Source organism: Narcine bancroftii, chromosome 6 (genome assembly GCF_036971445.1).
Source record: "Narcine bancroftii isolate sNarBan1 chromosome 6, sNarBan1.hap1, whole genome shotgun sequence".
Lineage (NCBI taxonomy): Eukaryota > Metazoa > Chordata > Chondrichthyes > Torpediniformes > Narcinidae > Narcine > Narcine bancroftii.
Genome location: NC_091474.1, coordinates 68,513,114 through 68,526,650, shown reverse-complemented (window position 1 = coordinate 68,526,650; position 13,537 = coordinate 68,513,114). Strand labels below are relative to the sequence as shown.

The following is a 13,537-nucleotide window of genomic DNA, read 5'->3' as shown; positions in this document are numbered from 1 at the left end:
ATCCTCCAGCAGATTGTGTCTGTCTTCAGTCTCTTATATGGGTATCCAGGGATGTAGAGCACAGAAACAGACCTTTCAGCCCACCATGGTGATGCTAACCTTTTTGCCCATCCAGACTAATCCCATTCACCCAGGTTGGGACCAGATCCTCCAATAACTTGCCTAGTTAAGTATCCATCTAAAATGCCTTTTAAACATAGTGATTGTATCTGATCCACCACCTCATTGGGCAGTAAGTTCCAAATGTCAACCACTCTCTGTGTAAAAGTAAAACTGAGCTCTCGGATCTCTCACCTTAAACCTCTGGCCTCTTGCTTTAGATTACAGAGATGGAGTGCAACAATTCGAATGACAGCTACTTGTTTCTCCGGGAGAGAATCAGGCGAAGAGGAAAATCAAGTAGCATTCCATGAAGTCATGGTGTTGTGTTAAAACAGTCATCACCGGAAAACAGACATGTTGAGTGACTGGCATCTCCAATAGCTGGACAACAACAAAGGGCTCTTTCCCTGAACAGCGAATGTTTGGCAGAATGAATACTTTCTTCTGAAGAGATTCGAGGGCACCACCTTCCCACCTTCATACACTTGACCAGCTAACCAGATGATGATCATTAACACAGGAAATATTTGAATATAGTATTGTTACAAGCCCAGGTGACCCCAGAACCCAGCAGCAATAGATATGCACTAAGACAAATGGTAACTTAAACAAAAGTTGCTTTTAATTATCTTTAAACATGAAAATAGAATTACATTTTAACTTATCATTATTAACTTATTTAACCTAACTTAATCCACGTCTAATTCTAAGCGCACGTGTATGTAATGTATGTTCAAGTTCAGAAAAGATCTTTGGTTCATAGTCCATTCCTCCAAGTTCATTGGTTGCAGGCAATTCTTATACTGTGAACTGAATTTAACATTTATAAAGTTCACCAGGCTTTGGTGCTTGTTACTGCTCAGTAAGGTTCTTGTCAGTTTTTGGTTGTTTTTTCAGTTTGTTCTTGTTGTTCCAGGACATCTACAACTGATGTACTTCCAGCAGCCACTCCAGTGTCTTGCTGACAAAACTTTCCCCTTCAGGGTTCTCCAGATGATAACCTCTTTCTTTCAGGTCAGCACAGAGTTCCTTTTTGTTTTTTTTCTTATTCCAAGTGAAACATTAGACAGCCAGTCCTCTCCTCTTGCATGAACCACAAAGGCTTTGACCAGGCTGTCTTCCAAATGGGGATTTCCACAAGCTTGCCAGCTTTCCTGTTCCAGTCCAGCTGCTGTCTGCTGGCTTTAACACTATACAAGTGATCTCTGTCTCTGTCTCTCTCTCTCTCTGAGAGAAAGTTTGTTTGACTCTCTCTGTTTACCAAAACCAAATGACCCTCTTAGAACAGCAAGTTCTCTTCCAGACAACAGCGGCTCTGACACACTCTTTCATCTGTTGCATTTTGTAAACAATAATCCACTAGTGAAGTCTCTTGGGCACTCTCCAAAGCTCTTGCAAAGATTGTGGGGCCAATATGTCTAGCATTAGCAGAGCTCCAGTATTTTAAATAAGATCAGTTTTAAAATGTTTGTATGTAACCTACTCTAACAAACCTTTCCCAATTTATCTCCCAAAAACATATCTATATACTCCGTCACAGTGTGTCTTTCTTTACATTTCTCACACAGTTATGTTTTTCCTCTGGAAACCACTTGCCTTCACTTCCATCAATCAGAAGGAAGTGATACCTTGAGGAAACATGGAGCCACTGCAGGGATTCAGCAGGTCAAGCTGCATCCATGGAGATGGTCAATGTTCTGGGTTAAGTGATATAATTTCAACCTTTACAAAATTGTTCATTTTTTTTGAGAAGTACCTCACGATGACAGACCCTTCTGGCCCGTGCCACCCAAATACACCAATTTAACCAACAAACCCCGTATGCTTTAGGTATGCGCAAGGAAAATGGAGCACATGCAGGTTACGGAGAGAATGTATGGACTCCTGGCAGACAGCGTGCTGCACGAATAAAAGCTCTCACGAATGGAGGGAGAACAAATACTCTTATTAGCTTGCAACTATGGGTAGGGTCTCACAGTGATTTTCAGAAGAGTTCTTGGTTTAGGTGGGAAGCCAGGGTTATATGTGAGCGGGGCCAGTCATCAGTCCCAGTTCACTGTACAATGGAGGATTTAAACCAGAGTCGCTGGCGCTGTCGTGACCTTATGCTAACGCTGCACAATTACGCTCACCCGGTTACATAATTATCCTCAGTAGAACATTTTACTCTGATGGATTTCAAACAATCACCTTAGTCTAAAGTAAACAACATCCCATAAGATTCACTGCCCAAAATACATGGTACAGTCACTGGATCAGAAACAACACACAGCTAGTGCTTTCAGTATCGTGAAACTCATCAAGTGTGGTGCAATGGTAATGTTGGCGAATTTATAAAGACAGAGGGACAAATTCAAAAGCGTCAACTCCTTTTGTAGCCTGAAGCATTCCAATTGGTTGGGCAAGTATCTTTTTATTCTGAGGTATCCTAAAATTAATTTCAAATTCACTTCTTGGAAGTGAAGTTGTTTGCCAGCACTGAAAGAGTGTGTAGTCAACTTGGGACATGGTTCCAGTGAAGCCAGAAGGAAAAAGGAGTGGATGCAGATTCGGCAGTGGTTAATGTTGGTCTGGTGCCACGATCAGAGATTAATTTCCATCCCCAATTATGGCATTCAAATGCTCTCATGTCTTTGGTGGGGCCGGATTAGCAGTTTATTGGATGTTAATCCCCAATAATTCCCAAAAAACACTTCTAATTCATGTTCTTACATGTTAACACTAGTATAAGAAAACCTCTAGGTGAACCCATTGAGTATAAAACATACAGCACTCTGGATCACGTCTCCAAATACAAACCAAACCAGAGAACCTCATAGAACATGATAGCACAGAATCAGGACCTTCAACACATCTACTTTACACCGAATTATTATTCAACATAGTTCCACTGACCTGCACCCAGTCCATATCCCTCCATACCCCTCCCATCCATGTACCTAGCTAAATTTTTCTGAAATGTTAAAATGGAGCCCGCATTCACCACTTTTGCTGGCAGCTCCTTCCACACTCTCACCACTCTCTGTGTGAAATCCCCCCAAATGTTTCCCCTCTCACCCTTAACCCACATTCTCTGGTTTTCATCTCACCTACCCTCAGTGGAAAAACAGCCGACACAGTTACTCCATCTACACTCCTCATTACCATATTCATGGATCCCACCCCAACCACCGCACATAGCCCAAGCTCTGGACCCCAGCTTTACCCAACCCATAGTCTTGCACCTAGCTCCACCCCACCACCCCCTAGACCCCAGCTCCACCCTCACCCCTACACTCTGCTGGATGCCAGTTCTATTCCCACCCCCCGCTCTCTGGACCCTAGTTCCATCTACACCCCTCACACTCTGGACCCCAGCTCCACCCACACCCCCACACACTGGGTCCCAGCTCTACCCCACCCCCAAACACTTGACCCCAGCTCCACCCACATCCCTAACTTACACTGTCTGACATTTTGGACTCGAGCAAGCCCAATACTGGAGTATCTCTAAACAACCAGATGCCTGCTCCATTTTATTCGTTGTTCTTCACATCCCATGCCAACAGCCACTGAGTATCAATTGAAAGAACAACATCCTCAGATGCATTTTCTGTGATTAAGAATAAAACTGAACTATCGTATCAGAGCACTTGAAAAGTGTGTGTTGTTAAGGGATGGCCAAGTGAGATACAGCATGGAAACAGGTCGCTAGTCCATCAACTCAAAACCAACTATCAACAGCTCCTACCACACTAAACCCACACCAATCTATTTTGATTTCTAGCAGGGCAGTACTTGATCAATGCATACTGTATCATTGAGCTCTCTGTCAAGTCTGCTCAGCTATTCAATATGATTTGGGTTCTACAGACACTTAAACCATGTATTCCCATAATGCTTAATTCTCCTACAATTCAAAAACAATCTATCTGTGTGTTAAGACTATTTAATAAGGCAGCCTTCACTGTTTCCTTGGGCAGAGAATTCCTCTGATTCACTTTCTGGGAGAAGCTGTCCAATTATCTCTGTCATAAATCTACTTCCCAAACCTTGAGGTTATGTTCATAATTATAGTCTTTCAAGTCAATCGAAACAACCTTTCATAGTTGTGTACATTTCCATAAGATAACCACCCCCACCATCACCCCCCCCCTCCTATCCCTGCTAAACTCCAGGCAACTCAATTTCTCCTCATCAAGTAACCTCCTCATTTCAGGAATTAATCTGATGAGCCTTCTGTGAACCACCTCAAAACCCAATGTATTCTTTCTTCAGCAAGGAGATCGAATTGCACACTGTTACGAGCCCAGAGGACCCCAAAACCCAGCAGCAGTATATATTCACCAAGACAAATGGTTACTTAAACAAAAGTTGCTTTTAATTATCTTTAAACATGAAAACACAATCACACTTTTACTTTTCACTATTAACTAACCTAACTTCACCCCCTTTTAATTCGAAGCACACATGTGTGTAATGTGTGTGTAAGTTCAGAAAAGTTCTTTGGTTCACAATCTCATCTCACTTCTCATTCTTCCAAGTTCACTGGTTGCAGCCAATTCTTATTCTGTACATAGAATTTAACGTGTATAAAGTTTACCAGGCTTTGGTGCTTGAAAGATAAATGGTTACCACTCAAGAAGGTTCTTGTCAGTTTTCAGAGAGAGATTTGTTGTTCCAGGACATCCACAACTGATTCCTTTTTAATCAGCCATTCCAATGTCTTGCAGAAGAAACGTCCCCCCTCATGGTTCTCAAGATGATAACTTATTTCTTTCAGATCAGCACAGATTTCCTTTTTGTTTTTCTTATTTCAAATGAAACATTAGGAAGCCAGTCCTCTCCTCTTGCATGAACCACAAGAGCTTTGACCAGTCTCAACTAAGCAATCACAAACCATCATCCAAATGGGGTTTTCCATGAGCTTGCCAGCTTGTCCTGTTTCAGTCCCAGCTACTCTTTCTGGCTGTAGCACTGTAGAGCTGAATTCTCTCTCTCTCTCTCTCTCTCTCTCTCTCTCTCTCTCTCTCTCTCTGAGAGAAAGCCTGTTTTACTCTCTCTGCTTGCAAAACCACATGACCCTCTTAGAACAGCAAGTTTTCCTCCGGTGTGAATGCGGCTTCGACAAGCTCTTTCATCTGCTTCCTTTTTGTAAACAACAATTCATTAGTAAAGTCTCTTGGGCACTCTGTAAAGCTTTTATAAAGGCTCTGAGGCCTTGACATGTATAGCACAAGCAGAGCTCCAGTATTTTAAATAAGATCTATTTTAAAGTGTTAGTATGTGACCTACATTAACAATACCTGCCCCAATTTATCTCCAAAAAAACATATCTATTTACTCTGTCACAACACAAATGTACAATCTCAACAATTCCCCGTGTCAAGTCCTCTCAGGATCTTGTATGTTCTCTCCACAATTTCCTCATGTTATGATATCATGTTGGCTCATTTGACAGCAGCATATCGAGAACAGAAAACTGGGAACATTACAGCACAGTGCAGACCTCTTGGTGCGCAATGTTGTGCTGACCTCTGAAAACCTACTCCCAAATAATCTAATTTTTCTCGACCTCACAACCACAGCCTTTTATTTTTCTTTTATCCGTGTGCCTATCTCAGTCTTTTGAATGGCTTTATTGTAACAGCCTCCACGTATTGCAGGCACCCATCACTCTCTAAGCAAAAAACATACTTCTGGCATCTCCCCTAAACTGCACTCCACTCACCTTAAACAGATGGGGCTTTTTTTCAAACCCAGGCAGATATACAAACTCCCTACAGACAGCACGGGATTTGAACCTCTGGTATTTGCAATTGTCACCCCGGGATAAGACTGTTCACCCTATCCAAGCCCTTCACAATCTCATACACAATATTTTTGTTACATTACCTATTATCTTTTGTCACTCCAAAGAGAAAAGCCCAAACTCTGTCAACCTTGCTTCAGAAGGCAGGTTCACCAATCCAGGCAACATCCTGATAAATCTCTGCTCCCTCTCTTTCGAGCATCCAACATCATTCCTGTGATGAGGTGACCAGAACTGAGTATGGTCCAGGCAGAGTTTTACAGAGCTGCAACATTACCTCATGGTCTTGATCTCAACCTCCTCCCTCCCCAATGAGTGAAGGCCAACACACCATACACATTCTTACACATATTTTTTAAAACCCAAAGAGTGGTGGGTGTCTGGAATGCATTGCCGGGGGTGGTGGTGGAGGCTGGTACAATAGTTAATATTTTATAGAAATTCAAGTTGTGTTCAAAGCCTTGCCTTTGGAATCCATTCAATCGTCAGTGCAGATGTTTTTGGCTGCCAAATATTCACCCAACACATTCAGCGATTTCATTGATATAAGAATCTGTGAGCAAAGCTTCACCATCCTTTGAAAGCAAAATTTCCCCAGACGTTTCTTTTAAAATAACTGATTTTAACCTCACACTCTTCATGGAACAAATGATGAAGACAGCTCTGTGCACTTGAGAAAGCCAGGAGCTTTTGCTTGAGCTGTTATCCTTTAGGGAATATCCTTTATGACAGGAAATAATGAATGTTAATTTTTCAGATCATGGACAGAGATTTTCATCCCAATAAATCTGGATATGCCAACTAGTGGAAAATTTGTTGTTTACAGTCACTTGGACACAAAAGTCAACATTTCACACAGTTCGAATGGAATCTTAAATTACAGTATTTCAATTGAGCATTTATTTTTACAGCAATTTGTTTGCGCTATTTCACAGAGATAATATGATCTACATGGGGATATAACATTGTTATCTGCTCTAATGTTGCATGTTCTACTTTTACAAGGAATATTCCATTCAAAATATCTTATTACAGAAGATAATAGAGGCAAACCTGATTTTGAGTGAATAATATGTACACATATTTGTTTTAAATTATATCTTCATGTATACAGGTGATTAATATGTATAGTGTGTGACCCCGTGTTCCAGAAAAAGTGCTGTTTCAGTAGCTTATTTCTATACAGTCAGATAATAACTATGAACTTCAATTAGAGGAGCTTAGAGAGGGTGAAGAGGCAGCACCTTTTTCCATGGTGACCATAGCAAATATCAGAGGACACTTACTTAAGGGGAACGGAGGAAAGTTTAGGGGATGTGACAGAGGTACTTTTTTGTTTTAAAAGTGAGTGTCTGGAATGCATTGCCAGGGGTGGAGGCTAGTACAATAGGGACATTCAAAAGACCCTTCGATAGGCACATGGATGCAGGAAAAATAGAGGGTGATGGATAAGAGGGAGGGAAAAAGTAGATTGTTATGGAGTAGGTTTACAGAGGTCAGCATGACATTATGAGATGAGGGGCCTGTACCATGCTGTAATGTCTCATAATGGTTTTGTTTCTGAAAATTCTCTTCATTGTGGATTTAGTCCACATCAAGTGATTGAAATTAGTCCTTATATTCCAATGTAAAAAAAAAGCCTATGTGATATGAAGGGTGGTGTGACTTTCCTTGTCCAACAAAATGGCAGCTTGTCAAGAAAAGAGGTACATGACTTATGATGAACGGTTGCTTCAGGTCAGTATCAACCAAGGTTCAATCTGAAGAAAATCCCAAGGAGAAAAGAAAGTTCTGACCCTTCCAATATTTGTCAAATGATGTTGTCAGCGATGTGCTTGCAGTTACCCCTCACAGGCAGAGTGAGAGATGGTGAGTGTCTAAATCAATAAATGAACCTTGGTTGATATTGACCTGAAGCAACTGTCCATCATAAGTCATGTACCTCTTTTCTTGACAAGCTGCCATTTTGTTGGACAAGGAAAGTCACACCACCCTTCATATCTCATAGGCATTGTTTTGCATTGGAATATAAGGACTAATTTCAATCACTTGATGTGGACTAAATCCACAAGGAACAGAATTTTCAGAAACAAAACAATTATAAGACAATGCCATCTACAAGTTTTCCAATGACACTACAGTTGTCGGCAGAATCACAAACGGCAATGAGGAAGTGTACAGGAGGGAGAGATCAGCTCGTTGAATGGTGTAACGACAACAACCTTGTGCTCAACGTCAGCAAAACCCAGGAGATGATTAGGGACTTCAGGAAGAAGTCAGGGAAACATGACGCAGTCGTCATCGAGGGCTCAGTAGTGGAGAGGGTCAAAACTTCAAATTCTTGGGTGTCAACATCTTCGAGGATCTGTCCTGGAGCCTCCACACAAAGAAGACTCGACAGCGGCTATACTTTGTGGGGCGTCTGAGGATATTCTGCATGTCAGCAACAACTCTATGTACCATGGAGAGCATTCTGGCTGGCTGCATTACTGCCTGGTATGGAGGCACCAATTCTCAGGACAGGAATGAACTCCAGAGGACTGTTAACTCGGCCTGCGACATCACAGGCACCAGACTTCACTCCATCGAGGACGTCGACATCAGGGAATGTCTTAAAAAATCAGCCTCCATCCTCAAAGCCCTCCACCACCCAGGCCATGCCCTCTTCACTCTACTACCATTGGGGAAAAGGTCCAGGAGCCTAAAGACGAGCACTCAGCGGCACAAGGACAGCTTCTTCCCCGCTGCTCTCAGATTCCTGAATAATCAATGAACCAAAGGCACGGCCTTACTTTTCATGCACATTATTGTTAATATTATTTCATTTTATTTTTATAGTAATGGTGTAAGATAGTTATAATATGAATGTTTACACATAGAATTCATGAAAATAAATCCTGATTCTGATTCCGATTCTGTTTCTGATATGATATGGCATGGACCATTCACTAGATTATTATGTGCATACATTTTTTATTAAACTCAATTAAAATATTTTTAAAAGAAAAAGAAATTGCAGAATGTTTTGCTCCTGTCGCTGGACAAAAATCTAAAAATATAGTGCAAAAGATTTCTGTTGAGGGATTGATCAACCTGAATATAATCCATTATCTTGCAACTCTTCAGTTCTGAAAATCCATGTTGGTGGAGAACAAAAAGCAATATCCTTTATTAATTCGAACTGTCACATTGGTTTCTTCTCAATGCTGAGTTAATTCTTGACTTGCAATTGAATTTTGCACTGTGTTATTCTTTGTAAATTTTTCTGTTAAAAAAATGATGTTCTCTACTATTGGTCATTTCCACCCTGGAAACAAAAAAGTGCTGTTGTCCAGATCATTAATAATCTTACGCACCTTCTTCAGTTTCCTCATATCCTATCTCACTCCAGAGAGAAGAGCTCAGGCTCACTCAACCTTTCTTCAGAAGAGACCTTCTCCAATCCAGAACTGAACTCCAAGAGTGGTCTAAACCAGAGTTTTGCAGAACTGAAGCATTCTCTTCTAGCTCTTGAATTTAATAGCTGATGGTTGAAGGAGAGCATACCACACGATGTTCATAATGAGCAACTCATCCCAAACTGTCAGCATTAAACACAATGAATCGTAGCTGAGGCTAAGAGCCACCATCTCTGAAATCTGGTTCCATGCACCAGAGGTTCCGAGGCAGAAGGCAAGGCACTATTGCGACCTACAGCGTTAAACACATGGATTCTAAGTGTGCATTTCCAAAGAGCAAAAACAATGCAGCATGTATTGATGATGGGTTTCATGTTATCAATGCATCTCCAAAGATCAGAAGCAATATGACTTCTCCCTCTGAGCAGACTATTTAATGTTGTTGTGAAGTGAACAGAATTACATAACTACGAAACATGCAAAGTTTGTTCGATCTATCCAGTTAATTTTACAGCAACCAGTGATAGCTGAATAGGGTGGCATGGTTAGTGTAATGGTTAATGCAATGCTGTCACAGCACCAGCTAATGGCCTGTTATCATCGTCATAAAACAGCGTCATGTTACATGAAATTTCTTCTTTGCCTGCTGCAAGGCAAACAGATTCACCACTGGCAGGAATTGCCTAAGCACCTCTTACAGTCAGAAGCAAATGTGAGTGTCCCCCTCCCTCCCCCAAGAGTCACCAATTGTCCGTAGATTCACCCCCAGCAATGTGTAGCCCCCGCAGCCACACAGAGTCCAGTCCAAACCATTGGCGACCTGAGCTCCTGATCCGAACACAGTCAGGAACCTTTCAGCACCCTCGGCACCTTCCTTGCATCCTGCTTCCGATCACTGGTACCTCTCCAGCCAGTCTCAAGCCAGTCTCCAGCAGTCCGCAGCCTGGAGCACTTCTCCCGACACCTGTCTCCCGCCACCCGCAGCTTCTGCGGGTTCCTCGCCTCGCCACATTAATCAACTGCAGAAACCCCCTCACTGGTCCACCACCACGGTCACCATCCCTGCAGGTCTTCCTCGTTCTCAGCTGGTCCACGATCTTCCAGTCCTCTGTTACCCGGAGTCTGCAGCCCCCGCGATTTTAGTTGAAATCGTGGGATTTCAACTAAAACCTCCGACATGTTATTGAATTATAATAGTTTCTCCAGCGTCATTCCGGGCTGCTAGACCTGGAGTGAAGCAGAGTGGCCCAGTGCTGTCTATAAGCAGTTTGCATGTTCTCCTCATTTCTGCATGGGTTTCCACCAGCATCCCGGTTTCCTCCCACCACTCAAACGTACTGGGAGTTATAACCATATAACCATTTACGGTTGCAGCCTAATTAGCTGTAAATTGGGCAGCAAGGGCCAAAACGGCCTGTTACCCTGCTATATGTCTAAATTTAAATATTTTATTTGCAAAATCACTTGCACCAGCACAATGGTTTGCAGGTAAACAAAAATTAAGTGTATAAGGTCTGGAAGTCAGATTTAAAAAAACGATCTTGTGTGTTGCAATGCTCATGATAAAGTTGATTATTTATGAAAAGAGTAATCTTTTGGGGATGATCTCCTCTCAGACAACGCTGGATAGAATCAAGTGAAATGATGTTGAAGATCATGGACAGTGGAGTGAACTGGATCTGCACTGGGACCAGGTTAATTCACCAGTTCTCACCTCTAAAGCAGGCCATACTCTCCATTGTGATGAAGAACTTCTATTGATTCAGCTGTCCACGATGTTATTCCTAGATAATCAGGCATGCAGGGACTCACAGCCACATTAATCAAACTTAAATCACTGGTGTCTGCAGTGGCTAGCAGTCAATTGACCCAGTATAATTCTCCCAAGTCTGCTGTAATTCTTACAAATTACTTTGAATTTGGTTTAAAGTAGTTCAAACTCAGTCTGATAAATCGCAATGCAGCACCCAGACACCAGTGTGGCTCCACTTGACTGTTGATTATGGTCTTGGCATTGCCTGGGAATACTTGAAGGCAACGAGACCAGATCCCTCTTTTGAAGAACTCTCCACCTCCTGGCAATCCTCTTCCTACTCATGCTGGAGGAACGCATCACATACAGGTGAAAATCAATCATGTCATCCGACTGGACCCATTCATAGGAGATGATACATCTGGCTTCATTATTTTTTAGATATCCAGCGCTGTCACCGGCCAATTCGGCCCTACGAGTCCGTGCTGCCCGTTTTACACCCCATGAACCAACAACCCGGTATGTTTTTGAAGGGAGAGAGGAAACCAGAGCCCCTGGAGAAAGTCCATGTGGACATGGGGAGAACGTACAAACTCCTTAGAGACACCACAGGTCCAGTCCTGATCACTGGCGCTGCAAAGGTGTTTCCACAGTAAATGAGTACAGAGTTCATATTTTTGGAAAACAACTTCGGTGTATTCTGAGGGAATTCTCACAGGAAAAGAAATGTTGCTTTCAAGTTCAAGCATATTAATATCTGACGGTACATTTACATCCTGACTCAAAAGTGATTCTCCGCACCACAGGGCACACACATACATACGCCACACGCAGGGTATAATAATCACAAAAATACATGCAGTTGTAATTTTAAATAAATATATCTTACTATTTTGGGATGATTTACTCTACAGTTCATCAATTTTACATCCTGTGGGAAGAAACTATTTCCCAGGCCTGTATTGCTGATTTTGATGCTTTGAATCTCCTTCCTGATGGAGGTCAAAGATACTGATGATGGATGGAAGGGGAACTCGATAATTCTTTGACCCCTATTTAAGCCATACTCACAGTGGAAGTCGTCAATGGAAGAAAGGGAGACCCCAGTGATTTTCAATTGAATGTTTGTAATTTAGATGCGAATTGGATTAACATTCCTTGATGACACTAAGTCTTGAGGTTGGAGTGGCTCGAAAACCAAAAATATCAAAGTACTGTCACAGTGACTGAAGTGAAATCAAACTAAAATGACGCGTGTGGTTCAGCACGGTGGCAGTTGCCAATCTAATAACAAACCAAAGGGTTTGTCAAACTTCATCAAATCATGTCCAGCAATCTGTTGGTTGGACTGTCACCAAACCAACACCAGCAATTGCACCCGAGTTCAAGTTTGTGTTGAATACATATAAATCAGTGACCATGTCTCTAAGAAAGTGCATGTCCACGGAGAAAAGGCGATGGGTGTCTGGAAATGGTATTGATGGTTGCGATGAACAAGGCCTATTTCTATGCTTCACGACTGCATGTAATTTCCTTCATCACAAAGACCCCAAGGAACACATATTACACAACTACTCTTTATGTTTAAAGGAGCTTTGTTCCTTCCCACCCCACTTAAAGTATATTTTCTCCAAATTTTAAATGCATGCAATTCCTGTGCTTCTACAAGTCTTGAAATAGAAGGGACAATCGCAGCTGTCTGGGTCGACTTGCCCTCTATTGGGTCCACTTGCCCTCTGTCTGGGACGCCTTGCCCTCTGTCTGGGTCGACTTGCCCTCTGTCTGGGTCCACTTGACCTCTGTCTGGGTCGACTTGCCCTCTGACTGGGTCAACTTGCCCTCTGCTGGGTCGACTCGCCCTCTGCTGGGTTTTCTTCATCCTTGGGAATCTTGTCTTCAGCTTTGGATGCTTTATAAGCAAAAGTTTTAATAGGGAGTCTGGGGTCAACTGATAAAGTATTTCCTTTCAGGAGAGAATGTGATTAAAATTGTGATGGGTACTCCTCCCACAAATATGCATATTTAGGTGTAGTGGCATGTGAAATAAAGACCATGGTGGAGAAATCCAGAAAGGAAATGCAATTATCGTAGGTTAATATCTCACTGCTCAGCAAGGTGAAAGGTGTTAATATCTTATTTCCCAAGCTGCTTCCAATAAATATGCCTTTAGATCAAAGAAACCCATTAAATGAAAGTACAATTTAATGCTCAAAATCTCACATTTGATTAAACTGCACATTGAAATCCATGTACTCTGGAGCCTAACAGATTCATCGCACAATGGCTTAGTGGCGGCAAGAACTTCAACGGAATTATTGGAGAAGAAAAAAAACCAGGAGAGCAGCAGCTTGACTGTTTCACTCTCTCATTTTGCACAAATCTGCGCTGCCAGGATTCTTCTCAGCTTGGCTCAAGAGCATCTGCACATAAACTGTTAGTGCAAGAAATCTTGATGAGGAAAACCTCAGGTAAACGTTCGTTGATGATGTGAAT

At 42.1% G+C, this 13,537-nt stretch overlaps 1 protein-coding gene across 1 annotated transcript in view; it reads right to left on the bottom strand.

Annotated features, from left to right (window-relative positions):
* Positions 1 to 13,537, bottom strand: part of LOC138736174 (CUB and sushi domain-containing protein 1-like) — a 2,349,200-nt gene that overhangs the window by 1,338,634 nt on the left and 997,029 nt on the right. The gene's annotated exons all lie outside the window — the stretch shown is intronic.